The following is a 14,559-nucleotide window of genomic DNA, read 5'->3' as shown; positions in this document are numbered from 1 at the left end:
ATTAGACTTGTATCCTCCTTAAGATCTCTGGTTAGAGCTCCTTGTTGAAGAACAAAGGGAAGGTTGAACCTCTCATTAGAAGCAAAGTTATAATTCACTGCTCCTGCATTTCCTCCAGCGCGTTTGGTGCTAGCGACACAGGAGCGGACTCTCATCCCCGGAGATTCGATACAACCATCATTTCAGCAAAACACAACAAAACAAAAATTTGGCCTTAGGAAATAGTGAGTCATCCCTGTGATCCCCCAGCTGTGCTTTGCACTGGGGGTAATAAATCATGCATAAATAATAATCACCAAAATTAAATGTGTGGATGTTGGATAACCCTTTGTCATTGTTAGTCCCTAATAACAGTAATTTGGTTAAGTAAATTGTATTGATATCAAATGTTCCTCACATGCAGCTTTCAATTAGCAGGTCATGCATTCCATCTTCAAATGACACAACATGGCACTTGAGTTTCCTCCCTGGCCGGATTTGAGAGCATCCCCATTCCTGATTCTCTGGTGCCCTTTCTCCTTTCAGCTGTTGGTCCAGTTTCCACATTGACCTGAGCTGTGCCCCATTCAAGATCAAAGAGTTCGACTATCACTTCCAATGAAGGATGGACTGCGTGTTTCCCTGATGCCTAAGTCCTTCCCGCTGGCTTGTGGATCTCACAACAGAAGTCCAGGCAGGGTGTAGAATCTTTTACCTAATTTACAGGGTCCCCAGCCAACAGGTGTAGATGTAGGATTATCCCTCCTGAGCCTTGGTGGTTCTAGAGGAATCTACAGAGTTCCACATGATCACAGTGGCTCCCTTTTCCCAACCAAATTGGAACGTCCACTCCAAGAGGAACCATCTGGGAGAAGCTAGTTGTGGGGAACTGACAGAACCTGTCTCCTATCTGATATCTGGCTCTCACAGTGGCATCCATGACACTCTTTTCTCTTTATCTTTCTAGGAAAATAAAATGATCGAACTGGAGGTGAACAGATGTCACCACTGCAGTCGTTTGCCCAGGCCACTGAGCAGGTCAGTGATGGAGTGTGTGAGTGTGTGTGTGTGTGTGTGTGTGTGTTCTGTTCTCTCTCTCTTCTTTTTTTTTCTCTAAGTTTTGCCTGTTTGCAAGGCAGAGAGAAAAACGGACATCTTTCATCCACTGGTTCACCCCAGTGCCCAGGATTGATTGCACCAAAGCCAATAGCCCAGAACTCAGTCTGGGTCTCCCTTGTAGGTGGTAGGTGCCAATGTACTTGAGCCATCACCTGCTGCTTCCCACTGTGTGGGAATTAGCAAGAAGCTGGAATCGGAAACAGAGAAGGAACTTGAACCCAAGCACTCCAATGTTGGACATAAGTATCCCAAGTAACGTTTTAAGTGTTGAGTCAAACACACCCTCCCCTTCTTTTAAAGCTACCAGGCTTCAACCTTGAGCACTCCACCCTTATTACCTTGTCTAATCCTAATCACCTCTCAAGGGTCCCACATCTGGACACCATAGTCAGGTGGTCATAACTGTGATGCAGCAGGTTAAGCTGCCATCTGTGAGGCCAGCTCCCATGTTGGAGCTCAGATTTGAGTCCTGGCTGCTCCACCTCTGATCCAGCTCCCTGCTGATGCACCTGGGAAAGCAACAGAAGATGGCCCACCTACTTGTGTCCTTGCCATCCTTGTGGGAGATCCAGATGGAATTCTTGGCTCCTGGCTGTGACCTGGCCAAGTAAGTTTCAGACTGGAGACCACATTCAAACCAAAGCATTCCCTATTATCATTTGCTTCAATGCCCCCTCCCCACACACACACCCCAAGTGACACTGCAAAGAACATGTTAAGCTAGAAGTTGTCTTATGATGAGGCAGTGTTGTGGTGAAGCCTGCATCCCATATTGGAGTGCCAATTTAAGTCCTGGCTACTCTGCTTCCAGATCCAACTCCCTGCTAATGCATCTTGGAAACAGCAGATGATGCCTCAAGTACTTGAGTCCCTACCACCTATGTGGGAGACCTGGGTGGAGTTCCTGGCTCCTGGCTCTTGGTTTCAGCCTGTCCCAACCCCAGCTGTTGCAGTCATTTAGGGAGTGAAGCAGTGGGAGGAAAATCTCTCCATTTCTCCCTCTCTCTCTGTCACTCTGCCTGTCAAATAAATAAATAGAGAGATCTTTTAAAACGAATGTGTCTCATGGTGGTTTCTAAGACTTCTTCAAGTTCTAAGACAATGTAACAGTGATGGTGATTCTGAAACTGCTGGATGGATTGGTGTCTTGTAGAGTAGACACTGCCTTGCCCTAGGATTGCCCACAAAATAAACAGTGACCTCCATAGAGCATAAGGGCAAATTGTGTGGGCTACTAGGCAGGAAGCCAGACAGATCAGTAAGAGAATTACAGCCCTTAGTAACATCAGATGAATCTGAAGCCCGCTGAAAAACAACTTTCTCTAAATCTGAAATGATGCAGAAGTAGCAAAGATATTTCAAGTATTTTTGTTTCTTTTTAACCTACAGTGGAAAAATGTTCTTCATTCTCAAACTCCACAATGGAGAACCATAGGTCATCACATGGCAGGTGCAATCCACTACTGTCATCACTCAACCATTGAACAAACCCCATCCTAACTTTGTAAGACTACTTCCCACATACACAGTCAACATTACATTTCCTGCTTCAAGAAGAAAGCAAAGGGACTTGACATGAAGTAGCTGCAGTTATCTCAGACGAGCTCTCTAAGAACAACGCCTCAAATCCATTACATTGGCAGGAAAGGCACTGATGGTGTGTCGTGACACCATGCAAGTTAGGTCACCATCGGCAATCTTCTCCATGGAGAGGCAAGCTCTAGCCAAGGCTCTACAAATTACATTTCAGGAAACTATGTCCAGGAAAAAGGTCTAGGCTGAGCCTTCAGTCTTTACTCTTCCAACAGGCGTGTGTATGCACTGGCACCATGCAGAACAAAGGGATTTTGGGGAGGGTTAGTGCCTCACGAGAGAAAGCAAACTGTCCCTGTGGTCAGTTATGCTCCTGGAGCTTTGAAAGTCGTGGGCAGCAGCAGACAGGCCCCCACTGCTGGGCAGTGACCCAGAGCATCCTTAGCCCATCCATCTTTTCCTTAAATAGCTGGCAGTGGTTGAGGCTAGAATTAGATTGTTGGCATATTTTGTGCTATTTGCTTCAAGTTCATTAGCTCCTGACATCACCCACAGCAGCTGTGAGGTTGGCTTAATCAGACCAAGAGGGCAGGGGAAAGTGCAGCTAGGCTGGCCAGGGTAGAGCCTTGGGCCCCATCCACATCAGTCCCTGCAGCTCGCCCAGGCTTCTGGGCTATCAAAAGTCAAAATAGCAGGGTCAGGGGCTCTGAGGACCTCGAGAAAGGACATTCTGGCATGATCTCAGTGCCTCAGTAAGGGGATGAAGCAGCAAAGACCAGGGTTTGCTTCCTGTCTTGTCTTCAGCTCAGTCTGGCTCTTCCAGCATTAGGCTTCAATCATCCCTCAATCCATTGCAGAGTAAAGAGCAGGGGTTTTGATAATAGCTCACTGCTGCTCCATCACGTGTGTCCTCTTGAGCAAGTTCCATGATCATCTGACGTGAAATGTTTGGGGGAGCATTCAGTGAATGAACCCCAGTAGATTCTGGTGCCTAGAAGCACTCAATAAATGGAAGCTACCCGGGAAAATCTCACTCACAGAGAAACCTGTGAGACCACAGGTGGCACCCACTGTGGAAGCATTGGCAGAGATGGATACAAGCCACTAGAGCACAAACAAGTCACTCTGAACTCTCCTGGGGAGGAGGGGCAATGGAGAAGTTCCTCAGAACAGGCCTGAGACCCAGCTGAGCAGGACAGGTGAGCAGTGGGCGTGGCCCCAAAAAGGAGACCTCAAAGGAAGTCTCCTGCCTTTCTGGGTCCAGATTCTGAGCAGCCCATGTTCCATCCAGGGCTCCCATCCTTGGCCTACCCTCAGATGGTTCTCCCTTCTTCATCTGCCTCCTCCATTGGTCTCTGCCTTCAGAACAAATGCACCCCCTCCACATCTTACCTGCTGGTCCTGACTGAGCCTAGAACATTTTGAGTATTTTAGAGAGATTTTTTTTAAAGATTCCATTTGAAAGGCAGAGTGAGAGGGTGGGAGGGGACAGAAAAGATCTTCCATCTGCTGCTCACTCCCCACAACAGCCAGGTTTGGGCCAGCCTGAAACCAAGAGCCAGGAGTTCCATCAGGGTGGGTGCAGGGGCTCAAGTACTTGGACCATCACCTGCTGCCTTCCCAGGAGCATCAGCAGAGAGCTGCACTAGACACGGAGCAGCCATGGGTCTTGAACCAGTGCTCTGATGTGGGATGCCAGTGTCAGAAGCAGCGGCTTAACTCGCTGTGCCACATCACCCTGCAGAGAGAGTTTTTTGAACAAGTAACAACAGGAAAATGCATGAAGTTCTAAACACAAAGTCCAATGAATTCACAACCAGAAATGGAAATGCATAGCCCAGAATGTTCAAACACCCCAGAGACAAAGAGGCAGCCAGATGGTGGTCCGGGTTGCTGGATAGCTATGTGGGAGCCACGGTCCAGTTAAGCATAAACTCCTGCAAAGCCATGGTGCACTTCAGGTGCTCCCTTGATTGTTCTGGAGCCCAGGCGGGAGACGCACAAGGTCCCCTGGAGGTGGGAACAAAGCTCCCAGCAGCTCAGCCCCTCCTGGTGCAGTGAGCACAGCGCCATGCCTGGCTGCTTCCTGTGAAGGCCAGGAGCATCTCACCCAAGCTGGCCCACCTCGCAAGTGAGACTCTGCCAAGGACCCGGCTGTTGCACGGCCCTCCTGTGAGGTAGGAGAATGCTTCAGTCCCAAGATATATTTTCCTCTGTGCCTGCATTTCCCTTTGAAAGGCAGTCACTTCAGGAATGATGGCTCAGCTGTCATGGTGCTGGGTGTGCAGTCCACCATCAGGGAAGCACTTTCTGGGCTGGAAACCGGCTATCACCGCATCACCGCTTATAGCATTGCTTTTATGTTTTTTATTGAATTTTTATATTTTATGATCATTGCTTCTAGAGTTGCCTTTGTTTTCCCTCATTAACTTGTTCACAGTGGCTCACCTTGGGGGCTCCTGAGGGAAGCTGTAAAACGCAGATCAGAGGGACAGCTTCTGAGCACCGTGGCCCCTCCTGTCCGTCCACTTCTGTAGAACTCCATCGACGGCTCTTTTCGGTTCTCACTCCCACTTGAACAAACTCACAGGGTCACCCCATCTGCCTTTCAAACAAAGAGGGTGGGAGGAAGGCGCTCCTGAAACCCAGCAAGGGGTGGGCCTGAAGATGGCAAACAAGTCAAGGCAAGCAGAGAAGGGAGTGGCCCGTTACCCCTTCTGCCCAATGGAAGGCTTCTCTGTTCCCTCCATGACCGCCATAGCCATTCAAGTAAATCCTGGTTCCAGAAGTTTCCACAGTGATGGGAGCATCCTGGATTGGGTTTCTGTTCTTCTATGGGTGGCTCCTGGGTGTGGGCAGGGCTGTCCCTTATCCGTCAGTTAAGGGGATAGATAGAGTGGGTATGCTGGTCAGGGGACCTTGAGAGAGCCACCACTGGAAATGCATTGTCAGTTTCCTTCCTGAGCGTGCTGCATATACACACCTCTAGGGTCCCTTCCAACTTGCTGCCCACCCCCACCCCATCCCAGCTGTCCCCACTCCACCTCTCCCACCCTGTGATACACACACACACACACACACACACACCCCACAAGCAGTGGTCCCATGCCTCTCATCTTTCCTGTAGACTCAAATTTTGTTCCCAGGAAGTGACAAGAAAAACCAATTTGTAGGAAGTTATGCCCTGAAGGGAAGATTTGACCAGGTTAAACCTCAGCAGGGCATTGTCATGGAAACCATTGGTCAATCTTTCATCTAAAAATCTGAAGATGAAGAGCAAGGTGCTAGCATCGTGGCTCATCATTTGGCTTTGGGGAGAAAGAGGGAAATTGCCTTTCACTCTGGGAATTGTACCTCTGAGACATCAACAAGTCTCTCTAATTGAACATTCTCCTAGTTACAGGGTCACAGGAGTGAATAAGAAATAGCAAGCTCTATGCTTTCCCCATGCCACCAACTCTCTTCCCCACCAGACCTGCACCCCGGTTTGGGTCCCACATGGCTCTGGTCACCTGTGGAACCCATCTCATTCTGACTCTGGCTGTGAGGACTTCTGTTTTCCCTGAGGTGGGAGCAGTTCACCCACCATATTGGTCTCAGGAACCTCATAACTCCGAGTACAATGGTGGATCTCAGTGGGCAATTACAATTCTGCTGGCCTGATGAATTAATGATAAAGTGGGAAAAAGGCTGGATAAAGTTTGAATTTCCTTAAGTCTACTTTGGATTTGCCACAAGAATCTCATTAACATTAAACTCTTTCCTCCTTCTGAAAAGTGAAACTTGGTCCAAACTGATAATCAAATATTATTCAAAATCCCCACATTTTAAACCTGCTTCTTCCTTCTCAAAATTCCTATTGCACATAAAATGCTCCTGGTACCTACTTTCTCCTTTAGTCATCTTCTTATAAGAGATGACAGCTGTCTAACTCCAACTTTCTAGGAATAAGGTGGGAATTAGGAAAACGAGCTATGCTGTTTAAAAACAGATGTTTCTAAAGACTGGGGAATGTGTAAATGTGTGTATTTCTGGACTGTTACCACTCCAGAACCTCTATGGGTTCCTGAGAAGAAACCAGCATTCCCATCTGTACAAGTCGCATTCTGTTGGTGTGAGCAACGTGGAGTCAAGCAGAGATTCCAAGAACAACAGCAGTAGCAGCCATGTCTCCCAGGAAACTCAAAGAGCCTTCAGCAATACCGCTCAATTTGCTCAGGACATTTCAGGAAAGAAGTCAGGCAGGGCAGGCAAAGCTGAGTAGGTCGTGACTTCGGTACCTGTCAACACCCATGCATCTGTCTATTGTCTAATCATTCGTTCATTGAATTCTTCCTATTCATCCTGTGTGGGTTTTTAAGCATTTATTTCACTGGCAATAAATAATAATTCATGCAGGCACACATGATTGACTGCCAATTACCTGTCAGTCACTGCACTGGCACTAGGCTTACCAGGGTGATCAGAATTGTCATGGCCCTGTGTCATGGAGCTAGCCCAAAGTCCAGCAAGACATCCAGACACACAACGAAGAAATCAAATACAGCCACAAGCCAGGATACTTGCTTCCCAAGGACATAAGTACAGATCACAAGAGAGGAGCCTAATTTACATTCAGCATAGAGCAAGGCGATGTTTAAAATTATCGCATTTGAGTTCAGAACTGAAGACTAAGCAGAAATGAGCCAGACAAAGTTCTGGGGACATGAGGAGTGGGGGGCAGCATTGCGGTGCAGTGGGTTAACCATCCCTTTGCACGCCGTCATCCCGTGTTGGAATGCTGGTTCATATCAGTGTGCTGGTGCAAGTCTTGGCTACTCTGCTTCCAACCCTGCTCCCTGCTAATGTGCCTGGGAAAGCACCAGAAGATGGCCCAAGTGCTTGTGTTCCTCCACCCACATGAGGACCCAGGAGGAGCTCTAGGCTTCTGATTTCAGCCTGGCCGAGCACCGGCTATTGTAGGCATTTGGGGAATGAACCAGAAGATTGAAGATTTTCTCTCTTCCCCCACCCCATCTGCCTTTCAAACAAATAAAAAATCTTTTAAAAAAGACTACAAGGGCTCTTCCAGGTGTTCGTGAAAATGCAAATTATTTTAAAAACTATGCATGAATTTAAAGATTTTTTTACATCAAAATAAATTTATTGTTTAATTCCATTTTTCTACAATCTTTCTGAAGTGTCCTTGTAGAAGGGGGAAGCTTGCAGGCTGAGGGACGAGAGTGTATGAAGGCTTTAGGGTAGAGAAAGGAGAGAGCATAAGAAAGAAAGGAGAATAGGTGCACGACAAGGAAGGTGCCCACTAAGGACTTCTACACTCTCTGTAGTGCAGTGGGAAAGCACTGACATACACATGGTTTTTAGCAGTGAAGATGCTCTGGTATCCAATCCTGCATCCCTTCATGATGGGTACAGGCTCTGGAAAACATTTGGTTTGATTATTTTCTCATTGTGGCCACATCCTAGAATGACGTACACACACCTGGAAGGTCAGTCAATTAACATGGTCTCTGGATGCTGTCAAGAGACACAGACACGAGCATGAGACATGTGATTCTACAGTCAACTATTTTTGTAAGTAGAAGGGGTACAGTCTAAAATAAAAATGTAGTGTAGCAAATACATGACTGAGGGACACAGTCATTTATTACCAAGTGTATTTCAGCACATCATTGTGATGTATTTTTTTTTTTTTTGACAGGCAGAGTGGACAGTGAGAGAGAGAGACAGAGAGAAAGGTCTCCCTTTTCTGTTGGTTCACCCCCCAATGGACCCCTGCGGCCAGCGCGCTATAGCTGGCGCACTGCGCTGATCCGAAGCCAGGAGCCAGGTGCTTCTCCTGGTCTCCCATGCAGGTGCAGGGCCCAAGCACTTGGGCCATCCTCCACTGCCTTCCCGGGCCACAGCAGAGAGCTGGACTGGAAGAGGAGCAACCAGGACAGAATCCGGCGCCCCGACCAGGACTAGAACCTGGGGTGCTGGCGCCACAGGTGGAGGATTAGCCTAGTGAGCCGCGGCACCAGCCGTGATGTACTTTTATATGGCTGGCAAGCACAGTGATGCTTGCACCAGCATCACCACAAATGGGTGAGGAGTTTGTTGTTCTGGATATGCAGTGGCTTTGGTATCACCAGGCCATAGAGATTTTTCTGCTTCATGAAGATCTTCAGGGACCACGGCTGCATATGCGTAGATGTTGAGTTGGAAGCCATTATGTTATTATGTCATTATTGAGTAACTGCCGGACTCCTCCAAGCCCAACCCTCTAGATTCTGGTTTGTGACCCTGGGGCTGGGACTCTGCACAGCAAATTTCTCCTCTGCCAGGTGCTGCCCCCTCCCTACCAGGCTCTGCTAGAGAAATGAGAAGGCTACACTGTGTGGCGGGGGACAGCATGAATGGACTTTCTCAACTTCTTGCCAGCGTAGCCCAGAAACAGCGTTCAGCCAAAGCAGCAGGAGCTGGCTCCAGTTTTCTTGTAATTTTTGTTTTGGATGTTTTTTTTTTGTCGTTGTTGTTGTTATCTTTTGTTTTGTACGTCCCTAGAACTAGACTCACAGAGCCCATTCAGGAAATATGTGTACCAGCTGATCTGCCTCATATGTATTATGCACACAAAAATTTGCATCTTCCATGAATTTCTTGAAGTCCTCGTGTATGTATAATCCATATGATGTAAAATTTCCTCAAATACTCCAAGATATAAATTATCCTCTTCCAAAATTGTAGAACATTCATACAACACCAGTTATAGATATTCTTGTTCAAGGAATTAGAATATAGAAAGGTTAAAACAAATTAAAGAAGGATTTTGACCCAAAGCGATTTCAAAATCTGTGCGGGTAAGTTCTAAGTGCTTCAGGCTGAGAAACAGTTCTCCCTGTGCTGTGGTTTCAGCAGGATCACTCCCCAGCTCATGTAGATGTTTAAACCCCAAGGTCATGAGATAATAGGACGGGAGGATGTGGAGGCTTAATCCAGTTCTGGTGATTGTGATCGGAGGTGAGCCTAGTTGGGGGCCCTTGTGTCATTAAAGGTGTGCCCTTGGAATGTGGCTCCCGTGGGAGGGATGATTCCAGCAGCCATGTTCTGCCTACCCCCTCTCTGCTTCCTCGCTCTCCATGTGAGTGATCCTCCCTGTGCCTGCATCCCACCACCCATCACCCTCATCAGACACTCAATGACTACATCCACCTGAACTCGGTCTGTGAACCTCCAAAACCATGAGCCAAAATAAGCCTCCTCCCTCCACATGTGGCGTCTCTCAGGTATCTTAGTGAAAGTAACCAGAAGCTGATCACGTACTGTGGCTCAAGGCTTTGCCTCTGAGGCTTCCTTCCTTGTTCATGACATGCACAGTTGAACAGTTTTATCAACTTACTTCTTCCATATAGCATCTGGGGAATCCGACAGCCTTCTTCCGTCTCCTTTTTCCCAATTGCAACGTCTCCGCTGACACAACATTCTCAGTAACCTGTGGGTTTCCCAAGTACATCATGAGGATTCACTCTGTTAAATAAAGGCTCCTTCACAGGTCTTTCTAGATAACCTCTAGTTTTCTGGATTCTGCCAAGATGACTGAGGGAATCTGTGGGTCACATGTTTAATCTTAATGAACAACTTTTTGTGTCACTGAATAGTCTTTTGGTATCTCTGCGGTAATAGCAAAAGGTTGCTCAGCCATGCTCTCCATATTTTATCTCTAGATCCTGCTTTCCCGGCACGGAATCTCTTCCTTAGCATGTTTCCAATTTGGATGGACTGAGATTCCCCTGTTTGTTTAACAGTTCTTTCCTCAGCTTATTTCTTTCCTTTCTCATTGTTTTTAAAGATTTTTTATTTATTTATTTGAAGGACAGAGTTACAGAGAGGCAGAGGCAGAGAGTCTTCCATTCACTGGTCATTCTCCAAATGGTTATAATGGCTGAGGCTGTGCCCATCTGAAGCCAGGAGCCAGGAGCCAGGAGCTTCTTCCGGGTCTCCCACTCTGGGAGCAGATGCCCAAGGACTTGGGCCATCTTCTATTGCTTTCCCAGGCCACAGCAGAGAGCTGGATGGGAAGTGGAGCAGCCGGGACTCGAACTGGCACCCATTTGAGAAGCAGGCACTGGAGGCAGTGGCTTTAACCACTGTGCCACAGTGCTGGCCCCTCCTCTCACATTTCATTACAAGGAAAACCCAAACTTTACTTTCACCATTTTACTTGAGAATCTCCTCAAATAAACATTCAAGTTTAGTACTTAAAAATTATTTTTTCTGTTGTTGTGTAACAGAAATTGTCTTGGGGCCAGCACAGTGGCATAGCAGGTTAAGCCACCAGCAGTGCTGGCATCTCTCTCACATGAATGCTTCAAGTCCTAGCTGCTCTACTTCTTGTCCGGCTCCCTGCTAATGTGCCTAGGAAAGCAGCAGAAGATGGCCCTAGTATTTGGGCCCCTGCACCCATGCAGGAGACCAGGATGAAGCTCCTGGCTCCTGGCTTCAACCTGGCTCAGTGCTGGCTATTGTGGTCACCTGGGGGGTGAACCAACAGATGCTTCTCTCTCTCACTCTCGCTCTCTCTCTCTTTCTTTCTCTCTCTCTCTCTTTCTCTCCCTCTTTCTCGTTCTTTCTCTCTCCCTCTCCCTCTATAACTCTGCCTTTCAAACAAATAAATATTTTAAAAAAATAAAAATAAGAATTTTCTTTCTTCTAGTTTCCAATAAAATGTTTTTTTCATCTTTGAAGGCCTTTATTTTGCCTATGTAAGTGTAATTTCTGTTAAATATAAAATCCACTTATCTTAGAGAGCCATTTCAGTTGTTTAAATGAGAGGTGAGGTCATTAATTAAGAATTAAATAAAGGAGGGAGCAGAGCAGGGCTGTGGCACAGCAGGCTAAGCACTGCTTGCAATTCCATGAGTTTGAGTTCTGGATGTTCCACTGCTGGTCCAGCTCCATGCTAATGCACTTGCACTTGGGAAGGCAGAAGCAGATGGCCCAACTTCTTTGGCCTCTGCAACTCACATAGAAGACCCAGAATGGGGCTCCAGGCTCCTGGCTTCAGCCTAGAATAGCCCTGGCCCTTGCTGCCATTTCAGGAGTGAACCAGTATATGGAAGATCTCTTTTTGTTCCTCTCCACTCTCCCTCTTTGTCTTTGTCACTCTGCCTGTCAAAAAATAAATATTTATATAAAAAAATTAAAGAGTGGAAAAAGTAGGAGAGTGTTGGACATATTTTTAAGGCAAAACTCAACAGAAATTTTCTGCAATATTTATGAATGAGAGTGAGAGAAGGAGAAGTTAAAGATTATTCTAAGACTTCTGATTTTTAAAAAATTAAGTTGAAATTGTTGCTATTTCCTGAGGGGAAAACTAAAAAAGGCTCACATCTGAGGAAAAACAAATAAAGAATTGGACTTTGGAAATGTTAAATTTAAAATTCCAGAACTCAGTCAAAGCCAAAATTAACTATTGGGATTGCATCAAATTGAGAAGTTTCTGTACTGCAAAAGAAACAGTCAGGAGAGTGAAGAGACAACCGACAGAATGGGAAAAAATATTTGCAAACTATGCAACAGATAAAGGGTTAATAACCAGAATCTACAAAGAGATCAAGAAACTCCACAAAAACAAAACCAACAACCCAATTAAGAGATGCGCCAAGGACCTCAATAGACATTTTTCAAAAGAGGAAATCCAAATGGCCAACAGGCACATGAAAAAATGTTCAAGGTCATTAGCAATCAGGGAAATGCAAATCAAAACCACAATGAGGTTCCACCTCACCCCGGTTAGAATGGCTCACATTCAGAAATCTACCAACAACAGATGCTGGCGAGGATGTGGGGAAAAAGGGACACTAACCCACTGTTGGTGGGAATGCAAACTGGTCAAGCCACTATGGAAGTCAGTCTGGAGATTCCTCAGAAACCTGAAGATAACCCTACCGTTCGACCCAGCCATCCCACTCCTTGGAATTTACCCAAAGGAATTTAAATTGGCAAACAAAAAAGCGGTCTGCACCCTAATGTTTATTGCAGCTCAATTCACAATAGCTAAGACCTGGAACCAACCTAAATGCCCATCAACGGTAGACTGGATAAAGAAATTATGGGATATGTACTCTTTAGAATACTATACCGCAGTAAGAAACAACGAAATCCAGTCATTTGCAACAAAATGGAGGAATCTGGAACACATCATGCTGAGTGAAATAACCCAGTCCCAAAGGGACAAATACCATATGTTCTCCCTGATCGGTGACAACTGACTGAACACCAAAAAGGAAACCTGTTGAAGTGGAATGGACACTATGGGAAACGGTGACTTGATCAGCATAGCCCTGACTGTTAATGAACAACTTAATACATTATCCCTCTTAGTAGTTTTTTTGTCTGTTCTACTTAATATGACTGGTTTAATTCTGTAATTAATACACAGTTATTCTTAAGTGTTGAAAATTAACTGAAATGTGATCCCTGTTGAACATGAGAGTAGGAATAAGAGAGGGAAGAGATATATAATTTGGGACATGCTCAAGCTGACTTGCCCCAAATGGTAGAGTTAAAAACATACCAGGGGATTCCAATTCAATCCCATCAGGGTGGCATGTACCAATGCCATCTCACTATTCCAAGTGATCAATTTCAGTTCACAATTGATCATAATGAAAGGACTAAGAGTCAAAAGGAGCACATTAACAAGTCTAGTACCTGCTAACACTAACTGATAGAATAAATAAAGGAGAGAGTGATCCAACATGGGAAGCGAGATACTCAGCAGACTCATAGAATGGCAGATGTCCTAAATAGCACTCTGGCCTCAGAATCAGCCCTAAAGGCATTTGGATCTGGCTGAAAAGCCCATGAGAGTATTTCAGGCATGGAAAGCCAAGACACTCTGGCAAAAGATCTCTGTGAGTGAGATCCCAGTGGAAAGAACAGGTCTTCAAAGAAGGAGGTACCTTTCTCTGAAGGGAGGAGAGAACCTCCACTTTGACTATGACCTTGTCTAAACAAGATAAGAATTGGAGAACTCAGAGGGCTTCCATAGCCTTGGAAACTCATGACTGGAGCATAGGGAGACTACTGATGCCATAGACAGGAGTGTCAATTGGTAAAGTCAACAACAGGAGTCACTGTGCACTTACTCCTCATGTAGGATCTCTGTCCTTAATGTGCTGTGTATTGAGATTTAATGCTATAACGAGTACTCAAACAATATATTTCACTTTGTGTTTCTATGGGGGAGAAAACTGTTGAAATCTTTACTTAATGTATACTAAACTGATCCTCTGTAAAAAAAAAAAAAAAAAGAAATTATCAACTCCCAACTTGACTCTCACTGGGATTAAACATGACAATAGGTCTGATCTGATTTCATCATCATTTAAAAAAAATCATCTATTATTTTTCACTTTATGTTTCTGTGTGGGAGCAAACTGTTGAAATCCTTACTTAATGTATACTAAGCTGATCTTCTGTATATTAAGATAATCGAAAATGAATCTTGATGTGAATGGAAGGGGAGAGGGAGTGGGAAAGGGGAGGGTAGTGGGTGGGAGGGACGGTATGTGGGGGAAGCCACTGTAATCCATAAATCGTACTTTGGAAATTTATATTCATTAAATAAAAGTTAAAAAAAAAATTCCAGAACTTTCCCTGGCAGCCATGAGGCTGTTAGCTGAGATTGAATTTATTCACCATCTAAAAACATTCTTAAAAACCAGACAAAGCATATGAAGCCACGGTTGCCAGGACAAGAAGTTGTATAGAACAATGGCCCCTGAGAAATGGGAAATAAGTGGGGAAGGCCCAGAACTGCACCAGCTCACTGCCAGGAGAGAGGTTACGGGCTCCAGGGCTGCACAGGAATCCCACACAGATACTGCCATACTCACTGTGTGGGGGAGACAAAAAGGAGCTCAGAGAAACCAAGGAGGCTGG

This window comes from Oryctolagus cuniculus, chromosome 9, assembly GCF_051225735.1.
Source record: "Oryctolagus cuniculus isolate XC-2025 breed Fujian yellow rabbit chromosome 9, ASM5122573v1, whole genome shotgun sequence".
Classification (NCBI taxonomy): domain Eukaryota; kingdom Metazoa; phylum Chordata; class Mammalia; order Lagomorpha; family Leporidae; genus Oryctolagus; species Oryctolagus cuniculus.
Note: the sequence above shows the minus strand (reverse complement) of the source record.